We start from the raw sequence: 13,745 nt of genomic DNA on the forward strand, positions 1-13,745 counted from the left end.
CATTGACAGTTCAAGCAATGGGGCAAAAAGCCACCAACATTCTAACCACCCTAAAAAGAGCCTGGGAGCCCAGATAGGAAGTAACACTTCAAGCAGTGATGCAGCCATCCATGGAACTAGAAATGGAGTTTTGGTGGAAGGCCCTGAAAAGGAGTCAGCTTGCTGTAGGATTCCTCTGCTGGGTGAGAGGGAGGAGAAGGCCAGGGCACAGAATGGAAGACTCCACTTTTGGAGCCACTGGAAGGAAGGTCTCAGGCCGGGAAGACTGAAGGTGGTGGACCTCATTGAGGAGCACTGAGGACCAAAATGCTCTGGGCCCCCACCTGTTTGGGGAAAGTGTGACCACCAGGGAACCACGGGCTCCACACACCCCTGGGGACTTGTCAGAAAGTGGGGGGCCACCAAAGAACTGATTCTGTTTCACAAGCCCCACCTTTGGTTCTGAACCACTGAAGTGGTCTCCCAGCAGGTCAGTGAGTCCAGCTAGAACCTCACCTCAGCCCCTGTAAGGCTGAACATACCCACCTCACCATCCTGTTTTCTTTCCCGCCATCATAGCCTCGGAGCACACATCCCTAAAATGACCCCTGGGTAACTGACCCAGTCTGTGCCTCTCCCCCTTGGCACCTCTGTCTGCAGAATCAGGCCTGAGGGAAGGCCCTTGTTTCCAAGCTTGGGAACAGCTACAGACCCAGTGCTGCATGTCCATTGGGGAGCTCTCTCATTTCAGGCCTTCTCCCCTCCCCAGCTGGGCTGACCTAGTTCTGCCCCTGGCCCATCCACACCTGGGTCAGATACTGGGACGGCTGAGCTGATCTGTCTGCCTGCTTTGGTCCAGACTCTACACCCATCCAGGTGTCCTCCCCTAAAACAGATCTACACCCTGCCTCTCTTCTGCCAGAAACACTTTAGTGGGGCCCAGTTTTCTCCTGCAGAAAAGGCAATGGCACCCCACTCCAATACTCTTGCCTGGAAAATCCCACAGATGGAGGAGCCTGGTGGGCTGCAGTCCATGGCATCACTAAGAGTCGGACACGACTGAGCGACTTCACTTTCACTTTTCACTTTCATGCATTGGAGGAGGAAATGGCAACCCACTCCAGTATTCTTGCCTGGAGAATCCCAGGGATGGGGGAGCCTGGTGGGCTGCCGTCTGTGGGGTCACACAGAGTCGGACACGACTGAAGCGACTTAGCAGCAGCAGCAGTTTTCTCCTGAATCCATTCTGCGGCCTATCCATAACAGCCTGTGCCCAGCCCACCTTGCCAGCTTTTCCCCCTGGCTTGACACCTGCCATGCTCCAGCCAACCTTCTCTGCCCCTGTCATGCATGCTACCCTGATTCTCCTGACTGGAAATTGTCTTTCCTCTGGTCTCCCCACCCGGACCAGGAGCTCCTTGCAGGCAGAGCCAACTAGTGTCCCCACAGTGGAGACCGGAGCTCAGGAGACAGGTCACCACCTGCCTGGCCTGGCATCCTAGAATAACAGCTGCAAGCAAAGGAAGCAGCCCAAGGAATGGGGAACAGGGCAGCCAGTGGGCCTAGTTGGAGCAGAGGTTCCAGGCCTGGCATTCTTGTGTGGATTCAGGATGTCTTGTGAACCCCATAAATTGGAAGCAGGCTTTGGGGCATCTGTGAGTGTGTGTCTTTTGGCAGGTGAGGCACATAGCCGTCATCAGCTTTTCAAACATAACTGTGGCCCAACACAAAATTAGAGCCAGTGGGGATGGGGGCCAGCAGCTGCAGAGAAGCCTGATTCGGGCGGAGGGTCCAAAGGGGAAAAGCCAAGGGGGCAGAGGCCAGAGTGTTTGCCTGGGATGGGGGCTGCCTATGGCCAGCTCCTCCATCTGTGGGGTCCCTGACTCCAAACCAGGGAAGGACTGGAACCAAGGCAGAGGCTGGCTTGGCAGACAGTGCAGCAATGGTTCAGGCCTTTGACCACAACCCTCCAAACTATGGTGTGCATTTCTACCCACTGACAGGAGCTCTCGGCCTCCTCTCTGCTTGCTGGGTGAGACAGCTTGGTGTTAGAAGCTCTCCCTTCTACTGAACTGAAATGCCTCTCTCTGTGACCTCCCTCACCTTCCATCCCTCCACCAATCCAGCAAGTTAAGCTTGCAGCTCCTTGTGCTCCTGAGCACCACTCTCCCCTGCACAACTGGGCCTGCAGCCTCTGCTTTCAACCCTCACCTCCAACATTGTTTTCTCCCCCATGAAGATGTCTCTCTTCTGGCTTCCCACAGAGCCTGCCCTACATGCCATCTAAGCCCTTCCTCAGTCATACAGTACTCATGGGCTTAGCTTCCCATTCTCTTCTGAGCCAGGGGCCAGGGGCTTTTGATGCATTTCTCTGTCCCTGAAGTCCTGGGTGGTGCTTACTCCTGAGAAAAGTGAAAGTCACTCAGTCGAGTCCAACTCTTTGTATAGTCCATGCAATACTCCAGGCCAGAATACTGGAGTGGGTAGCCTATCCCTTCTCCAGGGAATCTTCCCGACCCAGGAATCAAACCGGGGTCTTCTGACTGCAGGCAGATTCTTTACCAACTGAGCTATGAGGGAAGCATAGCTGAGAACGTGATCAGTAATTGTCACTAGACTCATGGGCATTGAGAGGAGAAAGGCGGTAATAGCCACATTGACCACCTGGGGGAGCCTCAGGCAAATGCACTGAGCACTGCTCCTAGTTCCCCAGGCCAGTGCACCCAACGTTACGCTGTAGATCAAGGGACAGAGGTTCTCATCTCAGGCTTTCCAAAGTGAAGGGCCCAATGAACACAAATAGATGTTTAGGAATGGAAACACTACAACCTTCCATCACCAGCATCCACCTCTTTTCACAAGCATTGCCTAGTTGATGGTCTCAGAAGACTCCAAATTAGACTTCCCTTTGTTGGGCCTGACTCTCACTCAGCCCCAGGAGTTTTTTTCACATTAGCTCCTTCAGCCCAGAGAACTTTCTGGCGGGACCTAGGTAGGGGAGAAAAGGAGAGAAGAATGTCCCTCCTTTTGTCTTATACTGCAGCATATCTCCCAACTCTTGCAAGATACCTTGTCTAGCAGGTACTAGGAGATGCAAAAGCCATTGGCTTTCTTCTCCATGGGGTGGGGGTGGGGTGGCAGGGGTTGGGGACCATCAATTCAGAAACTATTAACAGACTCCCTGCTAAGTCCAAAGGGATACACAATTGACCAAGACAGCCCTTACTCAGAGTCCCACAGACAAAGTAACAACTCAAATGCTCCTTTCCTCAAGAGCAGAGGTCTGCAAACTGTGAAGTCAGGGTCAAGTCTTGCTTGTTGTCTGCTTTGGTCAATACAGTTTTCTTGGTACACAGCTACGTTCATTCATTTACATATTGTGGCTTGAAACAATGCAAACTTATTCTCTTAGGGACTATAAGTCAGAAGTTCCACATAAGTTACACTGAAGAAAAGTCAAAGTGCCAACAGGATGGTTGCTTTTGGAGGCTCTAGGGGGAAAATCTATTCTCTTGCCTGTTTCAGCTTCCAGTGGCTGCCTGTAAGCCTTGACTTATAGCTGGTTCCTCCATCTTCAAAGTGGAGGTCTCTGCTTCCATTGCCAATCTCTTTCTCCCCAACGTGTAGACATCTTTGGGAGCCATCAATCAACCTATCACAGTAGCTAATGAGGTACATGGGATTCTGAAAAGGATTACTGTGGCCTGATGGTCACTGGGGCAGGAATGTCCTGGTCCTCTAAGGTTTGCCAAAACCAGTCAAGCATGAGGTTCTATCTGAATGCAAGGACAAGACAGTGAGACAACTCACTTAAGCAATGGCCAGGGGGAGTTGAAGCCCTGTGGGTAGATGCACACAGAGGGTGCTGAGCAGGCCACTGAGGCAGGCCCTGGTATGTGGCAGGCCTCCATCTGGAAGAGGGGGCCAAAGGGCAGACAAGTCCTGGCAGGCTCAGCAGCCATGAATCCAGGGTGGGGCAGCTCCCGCAGAGCTTGGAGAGGCGAGGCCCTGGGTAAAGTGCCAAAGGGCTGCCTACCTAATGCTCTAACCTGCCTCTGATGGGCCAAGGGCTTTGAGTAAAGTGCTAGATCCCTGGAGCCCTGTCTGCCAAATACTATTCAGATCATTCACTGGGCTGGTTTGGCACCAAGTGATAGTTGTCAAACCTGTACAGAGGTCACTAGTATGATGGCATGGGCTTAGAAGGTGCTGGGAAATGTGGGTGGATCTGTAGGGTGGGTTCAGAAAGGCCTGAGAATCCAATGTCCCAGGTGAACAAGTCTTTGTTCAGCACTGCCTCCAGGCCCAGGACTAGGCCTCTGATCCTAGGGCTGTGCCTCATGTCCCAGTAGGGGAGGGGCTGGGATTTGGACATGTTCTCTGTGCCCTTTTTGGGGCTGGGATTAGTATTCAGGAGAGAGAAGCTCAGAGGCTGAGCTAAGGCCATGCAGCCAAAGGCCATCTAGCCACAGTGAACTGAAGGGGCTCCCAATATGAGCCCCAGTGGTATCGAGACCAAGCCTGTAGAGACTTGGCCCTGCAAGAGAGGCAGGGACGAGCCCCAAGGTCCTATGGCTCTGAGATGGGAGATGGCACCCTGTGCCACTGCAGCTCAAGGGCTCCAGAGGTCCCTGTCCTGTTAACACAACTGTCAGATTACTCCCTTTTCCAAATCCAGTTCTGGCTCAGACCGCTGGATGTTGAGTGGCTGTTTTCAGTGTGGGGTCCCAAGAGAACTTCTCACATCTACAGCCAGGTATCATTAGAGGGACTCTCCCTGGAATGCCTCCTGTCCCCTTTGCTGGCAAACTCCTACAAGTCTCTTCTGGGCCAGCAGCCTGGCCAATTGAAGCTCGCCCTGTGCCTGCTTCCTCCACCAATGGCTCTAGCCCAAGATTCCTGGCTCTTCTCTCTGTGTCCCCCTAGACTAAAGAGTCCTCCAAGTCAGGGCCTGCTCAGAAGCTCCCTGTGACCCCTGCCGTGCCAGCCCCATGGAGCCTACCTCTCCCCACCTCAGTGTGAGTGCTCCATAGATCTGAGCTAAATGGAACTGAAGGGGAGGCAGAAACTTCCTGGGGTATCAGCCAGAGGAGGCCTCTGCTGTAGGAGGCCACTGGCATGAAAACTGAGCAACACAGTAATGAGAAAACAGGCATGATCCAGGGCTGAGGGACTTCTCCAGGACCATGTTCCATGAATCCTAGTTGGCCTAGGACTGCCTGGGAAGAGCCAGGCTCTGTGTAGCAGTCTTCTGGGGCCAGAGCCAAACTCCAGCATCCAGTTGGCCAAGTTTTCTCCTCCAGGGTCTGTAACTGAGTGAGGGCACCTAGGTCAGCCCCTTCATTGCTCAGATAAGGGGCCAACACTCAGGGATGGCTGAGATTGGTCTAAGAAGAAAAGCCTATTCATGAAAGAATACCTATTATAATGATAATCTCCTCCTAGAGTCTTCTGTCTAGTTCCTTGTAGAAGCCTGTGCTGAGGGAAGTAGCAAGGGAGGGAAAGTCACAAGAATGGAGCACTCAAGGGCCACTGTGTTCCTCCGTAACCTCCAGTACCTCTGAACATGACCTGACATGGCAATGGGGTCTCGGTAGAGCAGGTTGAGATGAGGGCATTCAGGGGGACCCTAATGCAATAAGATGAGACCCTAATGAGGAGAGGAATGCAATAAGATGAGACCCTAATGAGGAGAGGAGAGACACAGACTGCCATGTGGATATGGAGGCAGAGGGTGGGAGGGATGCAGCCACAAGCCAAGGAAAGCCTGGGGCCACCAGAAGCTGGAAGACGTGGGAAGGATTCTCTCCAAGAGGTTTCTGAAGGAGCATGGCCCAGCACATACCTTAATGTCAGATTTCCGGCCTCCAGAACTTTGAGAAGATAAATGTCTGTTGTTTTAAGCTCCCCTCTTACTCCCACCATGGTGGCACTTTATTGTGGCAGCTTCAGAACACTCATACAAACACTTTGACACCTGTATCCTAGTAGCCTCACAGCCAGTCAGGGGCAGAAACCTGGCCCATCTTCCCATTCCAGTGTCCATGCTCCTGGTGCTGCCTCTCAGCTCACTGCTTCCACCCCAGTCGTGAAAAAACAGCGCTCTTCAGCTTCAAAGCACTCCGGACATACTAATTAACTCTTGGTTAATTGGATGAAATAACGTGAAGCTCTAGTGACATCATCTCCATTGTGTGCCCAGATCTAGCCACAAGCGAAGTCTGGTGACTGCTGAGCTGTGAGCTTCATCTTGTGGTAACATGTTGTGCCTTTCACAACCATCCCCAGAGCAGCAGTCTGGGAGGCCCCATTCCCCACTCAGCTCCATGGGCTTCAGAAAATGGCCAGCCGTGAGCACGCTTAGCCAATCAAGCACAGATGACCTTAATGGTTTCTGTGATTAAGCGTGTGTGTGTGTGTTTGTGTGTGTGTCTGTGAGGGAGAGAGAGAGAGAACCACACAGCCCTGAAATTGTCTTACATTCTGCAGACACTCACATGTACCTTCAAGTATCCCACAGGATGGCCCTGTGGGCCTCTGTGACCCTCAGGGCCTATGCACCTCCTGACTTCTAGAGCCTAAAGAGAATTCCCCTGACCTTTATATTCACAACCTCAGCGGCAAGCAGTACTTGAGCTGGGCAAGTAGCTGCTTGTGAGGCTGCGAGTCAGGAGCCTATCCCAAGTCACAGTGGGGAGAAACTCAGACCAAGGCCCACTGGACACAAGGAGTGGTAGGGCTGGCACTGTCCCCACTGCACTGGGGGCCCCAAGGACTAGACGGTGGGCATACTATGATACATGGAGTCCAGGATAGGGTTGGAGTCCTAATTTGGACTCTGCCATGGATTAACCAGGTCTCCTTGACTCCATGCAGACTCCCTTTCGTTCCCCACCCAACAACCAGGGGCTCTGTGCACCAGATGGGTCTGCTCTTGCCAATCCCTCATGTGTGTATCCCAACGGGTGCCCTGTGACACCATCAGTGGAAAAAAAATAAAAAGCTGATGCTGTCCAATAACAAAGAAAGGAAGGCCATTCCTGCTTACTTATCTTCCAATCCTTCAGATTATTAAAAAAAAAAAATAAGAAAACCCAAAACTCCAAGTTTGGTGCCCTTGTGTTTTTCTTACTTTGTATAGAAGTAAAATAGACCCTAAAATGAATGTGCAGATCATACGTAAATGTGCAGCTTGATGTCAGCTCACATAGAGAACATTATCTGTGCAAAAGCACCCAGGTCAAGAAACAGAATCTGGCCAGCACCCCAGAAGCCTGTCTGCCAGGTCCCCTCCTAGTCACTACCTCCCTGAGGGGAACCCCTCTCTTGCTATCTAGTAGCAGACATTAGGTTTTCCCATTTTTATGTTTGACGTAAATGAAACCACACAGTATGTGCTCTTACGTGTCTGGCTTCTCTCACTCTTCTCCTTGTGTCCTCACATGATCTTCCTTCTGTGTGTGTCTGGTACTCATCTCTTCTTTTAAGAAGACATATTGGACTAGGACCCCCTGTAACTACCTCATTTTTCCTTAATTATTTCTGTAAAGATCCTCTCACCAAATAGTGCATTCACACTCTGTAAAATTTTAAAGATAAAACTACATGCAAATGATGAACTTCTGTTCATCAGGACACACCGTTGTTTTGTGTGGTGGTCAGTCTCATTAGTTCTCAGGAAACACAAATTAAAACTATGAGATCTAGGAGATCCAACCAATCAATCCTAAAGGAAATCAGCCCTGAATATTCATTGGAAGGACTGATGCTGAAGCTGAAGATCCAGTCTGGTGTGCTGCAGTCCATGGGGTTGCAAAGAGTTCGACATGACTGAGTGACTGAACTGAACTGATCTAGAATTTTTATAAAACAGAATGCCAAATGTTGTCAAGGATGTGAGGGCAACTAGAACTCTCATGCATGGCTGGAGGGAGGCTTAATGGGTACAAGAACTTTAGAAGACTATTTGACCTTGTCTACTAAAGTTGAATATGTATATTTCTCTGACCCTTATCGAAGCTGGGAGTAGGGGCCAGGGAAAGAGGATATAAAAGTATATCCCAACCACTATCGAGGGCTATGAGTTGAATAATGTTACTCCCAAATTCCTATCTTGACATTTTCACCCACATCCTGTTTGGAAATGAAGCAACATGCTTCTATATAACTATAGGTCAAAATATCATAATACAAAGTTCAAAATATATTGAATGTTTTGATAGGGAAAATACTACATATCAAAATTTGTGGGATACAGTCAAGGTTGTGCTTAGGGGAAAATATTAGCCACAAATGTGTGTGGTTATAAAAGAAAAGGCTAACATTAATGAGCTAAGTATCCCTCTCAAGAAATTAGAAAAAGAAGAGGAAAATAACTGCCCCCCCAAAAAATGAATGAATGAAGATACAGAAATTAATGAAAAAGAAAAACAATCAATACAGAGGGTGAACAAAACCAATATTTTATTGTTTGAAAAGTAGCAAAACTTCGGTGAGACTAATCAAGAAAGAAGGTACAGGAATGGAATAGAGACTAATTATAAATGCTATGAACTTTAAATGATAATAAGTTATGAGCAAAAACAGAAACTTTGAAATAAAATACAATTCATAGAAATAATGCAACTTAGAAAAGTCCAAATAGTCTTATAACTGTTTAACAATGGGATGAGCATTTAAAAGTTCCCCTACCCCATGATGGCTGATTTTATGTGCCAACTTGACTAGGCTATAGTACCCTGTTACTCAGTCACCCTTCTAGTTGTTGCTGTGAATGTATTTTATAAATGTGATTAAAGCCCATAATCAATAGACTTTAAAGGAGATTATCCTGGATAATCTAGGTGGGCCTGATTCAATCCATTGAAAAGCCCTAAGAGCAGAGCTTCAGCTCCTGCCAGAAAGTTCTAGCCTGTCCTTCCTCACAGCCTGTGCTACAGATTCTAGGCTTCCTAGCCAGCCCTCAATTTCTGACACTACATCTCTTTATACATCTCCTACTGATTCTGGTTGAACCCTGTCTGATACACTCGCCCCTCCCCAACACAAAACTTGCAGGCAAAGATGATTTCAGTAGTGAACTCTATCAACCATCCAAAGAAATGATTCCAGTCTGACAAAAACAATATTTTCCAGACACTAGGAAAAGAAGGACGACTCCCTAATAATAGAATGGAAAAGGAAAATAAACTAATTCTGCTTACAATAAACACACAGACACACCCATACACATTCAGCAAAATATTAGCCAAGTGACCATAGTCAAAGAATCCTATATCCTGACCAAGCATGCTGGCATCTTACAGGGACAACTCATATGTCTGTAAATGATGAAATTCAATTTGAGGAGTAAACAGCACACCAACAGTCAAACTTTCTAATGAAATGAATTCGAAATCAATGCACATCGTTCAGTGACCTTCATGCCCCAGGACCTAAGCCTGATGAGCTGGCCTGGATCACTTCCTGAGATTTCCCCAGGCCACCTGCACACCTGCCTTGGGAGCTGCTGTTCTCAATCTTTGGAGCACACCCGAGTCTCTGGAGTTATTTGTTAAAAATGTGAATTGTCAGATCTCATCTCTAAGCTAAAAATTAGGAGCTCTGCATATGGTTCCCTGCAGCTCAAGATAGGCTCCTCTCAAGACAAACTTTGAGCCCTCATAGCTCAGTTAGTAAAAAATCCGCCTGCAATGCAGGAGACCCTGGTTCCATTCCTGGGTGGGGAAGATCCGCTGGAGAAGGGATAGGCTACCCGCTCCAGTGCCCTTGGGCTTCCCTTGTGGCTCAGCTGGTAAAGAATCCACCTGCAATGCTTGGGGCTGGTGCACTGGGACGACCCAGGGGGATGGAATGGGGAGGGAGGAGGGAGGAGGGTTCAAGATGGGGAACACATGTATACCTGTGGCGGATTCATTTTGATATTTGGCAAAACTAATACAGTTATGTACAGTTTAAAAATAAAATAAAATTAAAAAAAAAAAAAAAAAGAATCCACCTGCAATGCAGGAGACCTGGGTTCAATCCCTGGATTGGGAAGATCCCCTGGAGAAGTGAAAGGCTATCCACTCCAGTGTTTTGGCCTGGAGAATCCCATGGACTCTATAGTCCTTGTGGTCGCAAAGAGTCGGACACGACTGAGCGACTTTCACTGAGAGGAGAAGTAGAATCTGTCAAATATCAAAGCTGCGTCCACATGTGTGTACTGTGCCTTTGATGGCTTCCAGAGCCAGGCAGCTGTATCTCCTGGGGCAACGTCGTTGGATCCAGCAGACACTTTCCTGAAGGGTTCTAGCTGCCTCAGATTGCTGTCCAGAGTCAGCCACTCGTCACCTGTGTGGCCTTGGCCAAATGACCTAAGTGTCCTGGGCCATAGCCTAAAGGGGGCAGAAAGGGTCACAGCTCCTCTGACCTTCAGGCGAAACACCTAATGTGTGCTGGCAGCAGTCAGTGGGGAATGAGGGTGGGCATTTTTCAGGCAACCTGGGGGCCAGGGCAGAAGCTCTGCCCTGCTCAGACCCACAAGGAGCTGCCCCCTCACCAAACACAGACACCCATGGAGAACTTGGCTGGAGGCTGGTGCCCAAATTCAAGTCACTCCCTGATCTTTCTAGAAATATCCTGCTAAGAGTCAAACACATGCTTTCTTTCAAATGTGGCATTTTGCACGGATGTTTAAACTCTGGCAAAAGTAGCAGGTTGCATTAGCTTCATATATTTACGAGCTTCATGGTTCAGATAATTTTGGCCAAAGGAAGAAAGCCTCCTTAGAAACTGACAGAAAGAAGGGAGGTAAGACCCCCAAGGGAATTTCTTTTCCCCAGTCTGAACCCAGTGAGGTGGTAGATGTGCAAGTTAGGAGTCCAGGCCCTGGAGACAACCCAGGCTCAAATCCCAGCTCCCACACTCACTAGCTGTGCAAACTTGGACCTCAGTCTCCTCATCTGTAAAATGGGGATAATCATAGTATTGTCCTCAGAGGGCAGGTTTCAAAAGTGTCTCCTTTCTGGTTATTTATATGTCAATCTCAAACTGGATTTGACTCTCCCCTCCCTGCCTCCCACCCAGTGCAGCCTCCCTGAGACTATGGCTGCTCTTAGACCCTCCTGCCACTGTATTGTCTTCAGGAAAATTAAGGGACACTGGCTCTTTCATGGAGTGGGGAGGTGTTGTGAGCTCTTTTAAGAGTTCTTTGGGAGCATGTCCACTGTCAGTCCCCTGTCATGGATGGGCAGGCCAGCCCCTGCTATTTCTTTCCCCAAGAGGGGAGAGGAGTAGGGGTGGGGAGGGGCTGTAGCAGTGGCTGGTGACAATGACAAGGCCTGTATGTACCTTTTGTACATGACAGTGGAGGGTACCTGGCTCCCACAGCTGGCGGATGCCCCTAGACTGTGAGGGCCCTTAATGCCTCACATTTCATTGTCTGCCGGGGGTAGAAGAGCTCAAGCTCTTAGTGGGAACAAATCAGTCATGTGCAGACAGCCCTGGGAGCAAGCAGGAGAGAGCCGCGGGCATCCTGTTCCCCTCTGCTCTGGCTATCTTGCTTATTCTGCTCCTGGCCACTAGATGAGCCTTGACAAATGTGACTGCTGATGCCTGATCTCTGACCCGTTCTTCATAGGCTCTTTCCTTACGGGACCTCCCTTTTGGTTAAGCTGAGCAGGGCTCCTCACTGGTCTCCGTTAGTCTACACCCAACCCTTCCTATGCTGCCAGAGGATGCAATGTTCTCTGTGGCCTCCAGTGGCCATTGTGAGCTACCTCTGCCCCCACATGCTTGGACTCCACCCTGCACAGTCCCTCTGAGCCCCAGCCCTGTACTATCCCATGTCAGTTTGTTTCCTCCGCTTGGCTTCCGCACAGGCCCTCAGTCTCACTACCTCCCAAACAAGTTTCATTCCCTGACCCTCAGAAGGGCACTCCTGAAGAGTGATTCCTACCCCCACTTCCTTCCTCAGTTGTTTCATGAGGCTTCTCTAATTCATGAATAAACAATGTGTGCAAGTAACTGAAGCAAGTGGGCACCCTCTCTGTGTCTCTCTCATTCCCAACCCAAGCTCCCTCTGGGCTCAGCCCATTTCTTCTTCTTATGTCAGTAAACACCTGCCCCTCTCTTTGTGGATGAACCCAACAGTTCAACTCCTCTGAACACTGGGAGGACAGGGCTGGTAGGGGCCTCCCTTGATGAAGCTGGGAGTGAGGCCAGGGGAAAATCAGATGAAGTCTATCCCAGCCACATAGGAATGTTTTGGCTGCTGCAACAAACCTACATCAAAGTGGCCACAAGATGAGCTAATAGAAGATGGACAAACGTGACTCCACGTTTACTTAGCTTTATGTGGAGTCTTGATTTCATAGGGAGGGCAGCCTGCCCATGCCATTTCCCTGATCTCTGCCTCTCCTCCCCCAGTTCCTAGACCAGGAGCCCCCCTCCCAGCCCCCTCTCCACTGCATCCCCACATTATGGTTGATTCCTGGCATTTGAGATTCTTATCTGTTCCTTCTATTATTCTGGAACACAGGCTCCCCCGTCTTCCTCCCCCACCTATTCCCCTAGGGGAATATCATAGAAGAATAAAGACATTCATCTTGGAAAAACCGTGAGTCCAACTTTTACCTCTAGGGAACAAACTTCAAAGAACCTTGATGATGGTGCCATTTTATTGACAGGAGATTTCCTACTCCTTTCCCTTTCTCCCTCTGTCGCTTTTTTTCCAAACACCCACAGAGCAGCCCATGTCCCTTGTGCATGCCTCCAGGGGCCCAGACCTGTGACCCAAAGGAGCTCTCCACCACCCCAGGGAGACGTGATATCACCTGCCGCCTCTGCCTCCTCCTTCCTTGAGGTCAGGCTTCCCTCCAGTCATCTTCCCAGGACCATCTCTTTCACTTCCACTCTCCTGCCCCCCACCCTGGCAATGCTCTGCCCCCTCCCCACTGGCTCCCACCCCATCCCAGTGGATCTTCCTCCCTGCAGCTCTAGTTCTCTCCTCAGGACCCAGTGACTTGTTAAGCCTCTTAGGCAGCTTTGTCCTCCCCTGAAGCTCGTCCTGTATCACAGGGAGAGGGCGGGGGAAGAGGCTCAGGGAGCACCTTCTGGGATGAACTCATACAGAGACTTTTAAGATGTAACTTTTTATTTTTTTGATTTATATACTATATATTTTTTGATTTATTTACTTTTAATTGGAGAAAAATTGTTTTACAATGTTGTGTTGGTTTCTGCTACACAACAACACAAATCAGTAATAATTATATATATATATATCCCCTCCCTCTTGAACCTTCCTGCCCTCTCCCATCCTTTAAAAGCACAATCTAACCTGTTTTCTAAACACACCAAGTATTTACTGGGCTTCTACTTGTGAACAAGTACTATTCTCACACACTTGTTGGGTTCAATCCCTGAGTCGGGAAGATCCCCTGGAGAAGGAAATGGCAACCCACTCCAATATTCTTGCCTGGGGAATCCCCATGGACATAGGAGCCTGGTGGGCTACAGTCCATAGGGTCGCAAAGAGTTGGACGCGACTGAGCGACTTCACTTTCTTTCTTTCACACAAGTGTTAAGAATGTCCAAAAGCAGTCATCATGCAAGGACTGCTAAGGCCATTCCAGGTGGGGGAGGGGAGGGGAGGGGCACGGTGAACTCCCACACGGTTTGTGTGCTGTAAGGCTGTTCTATTACAGAGATAGTATATGTCCAAGAAAGTGCTGCCTCTGCCAAGCCACTCCCTGATGGTGGGAACATGATGCCGGGACACATTC

The sequence above is a fragment of the Bubalus kerabau genome, chromosome X (genome assembly GCF_029407905.1).
Source record: "Bubalus kerabau isolate K-KA32 ecotype Philippines breed swamp buffalo chromosome X, PCC_UOA_SB_1v2, whole genome shotgun sequence".
Taxonomy (NCBI): Eukaryota; Metazoa; Chordata; class Mammalia; order Artiodactyla; family Bovidae; genus Bubalus; species Bubalus kerabau.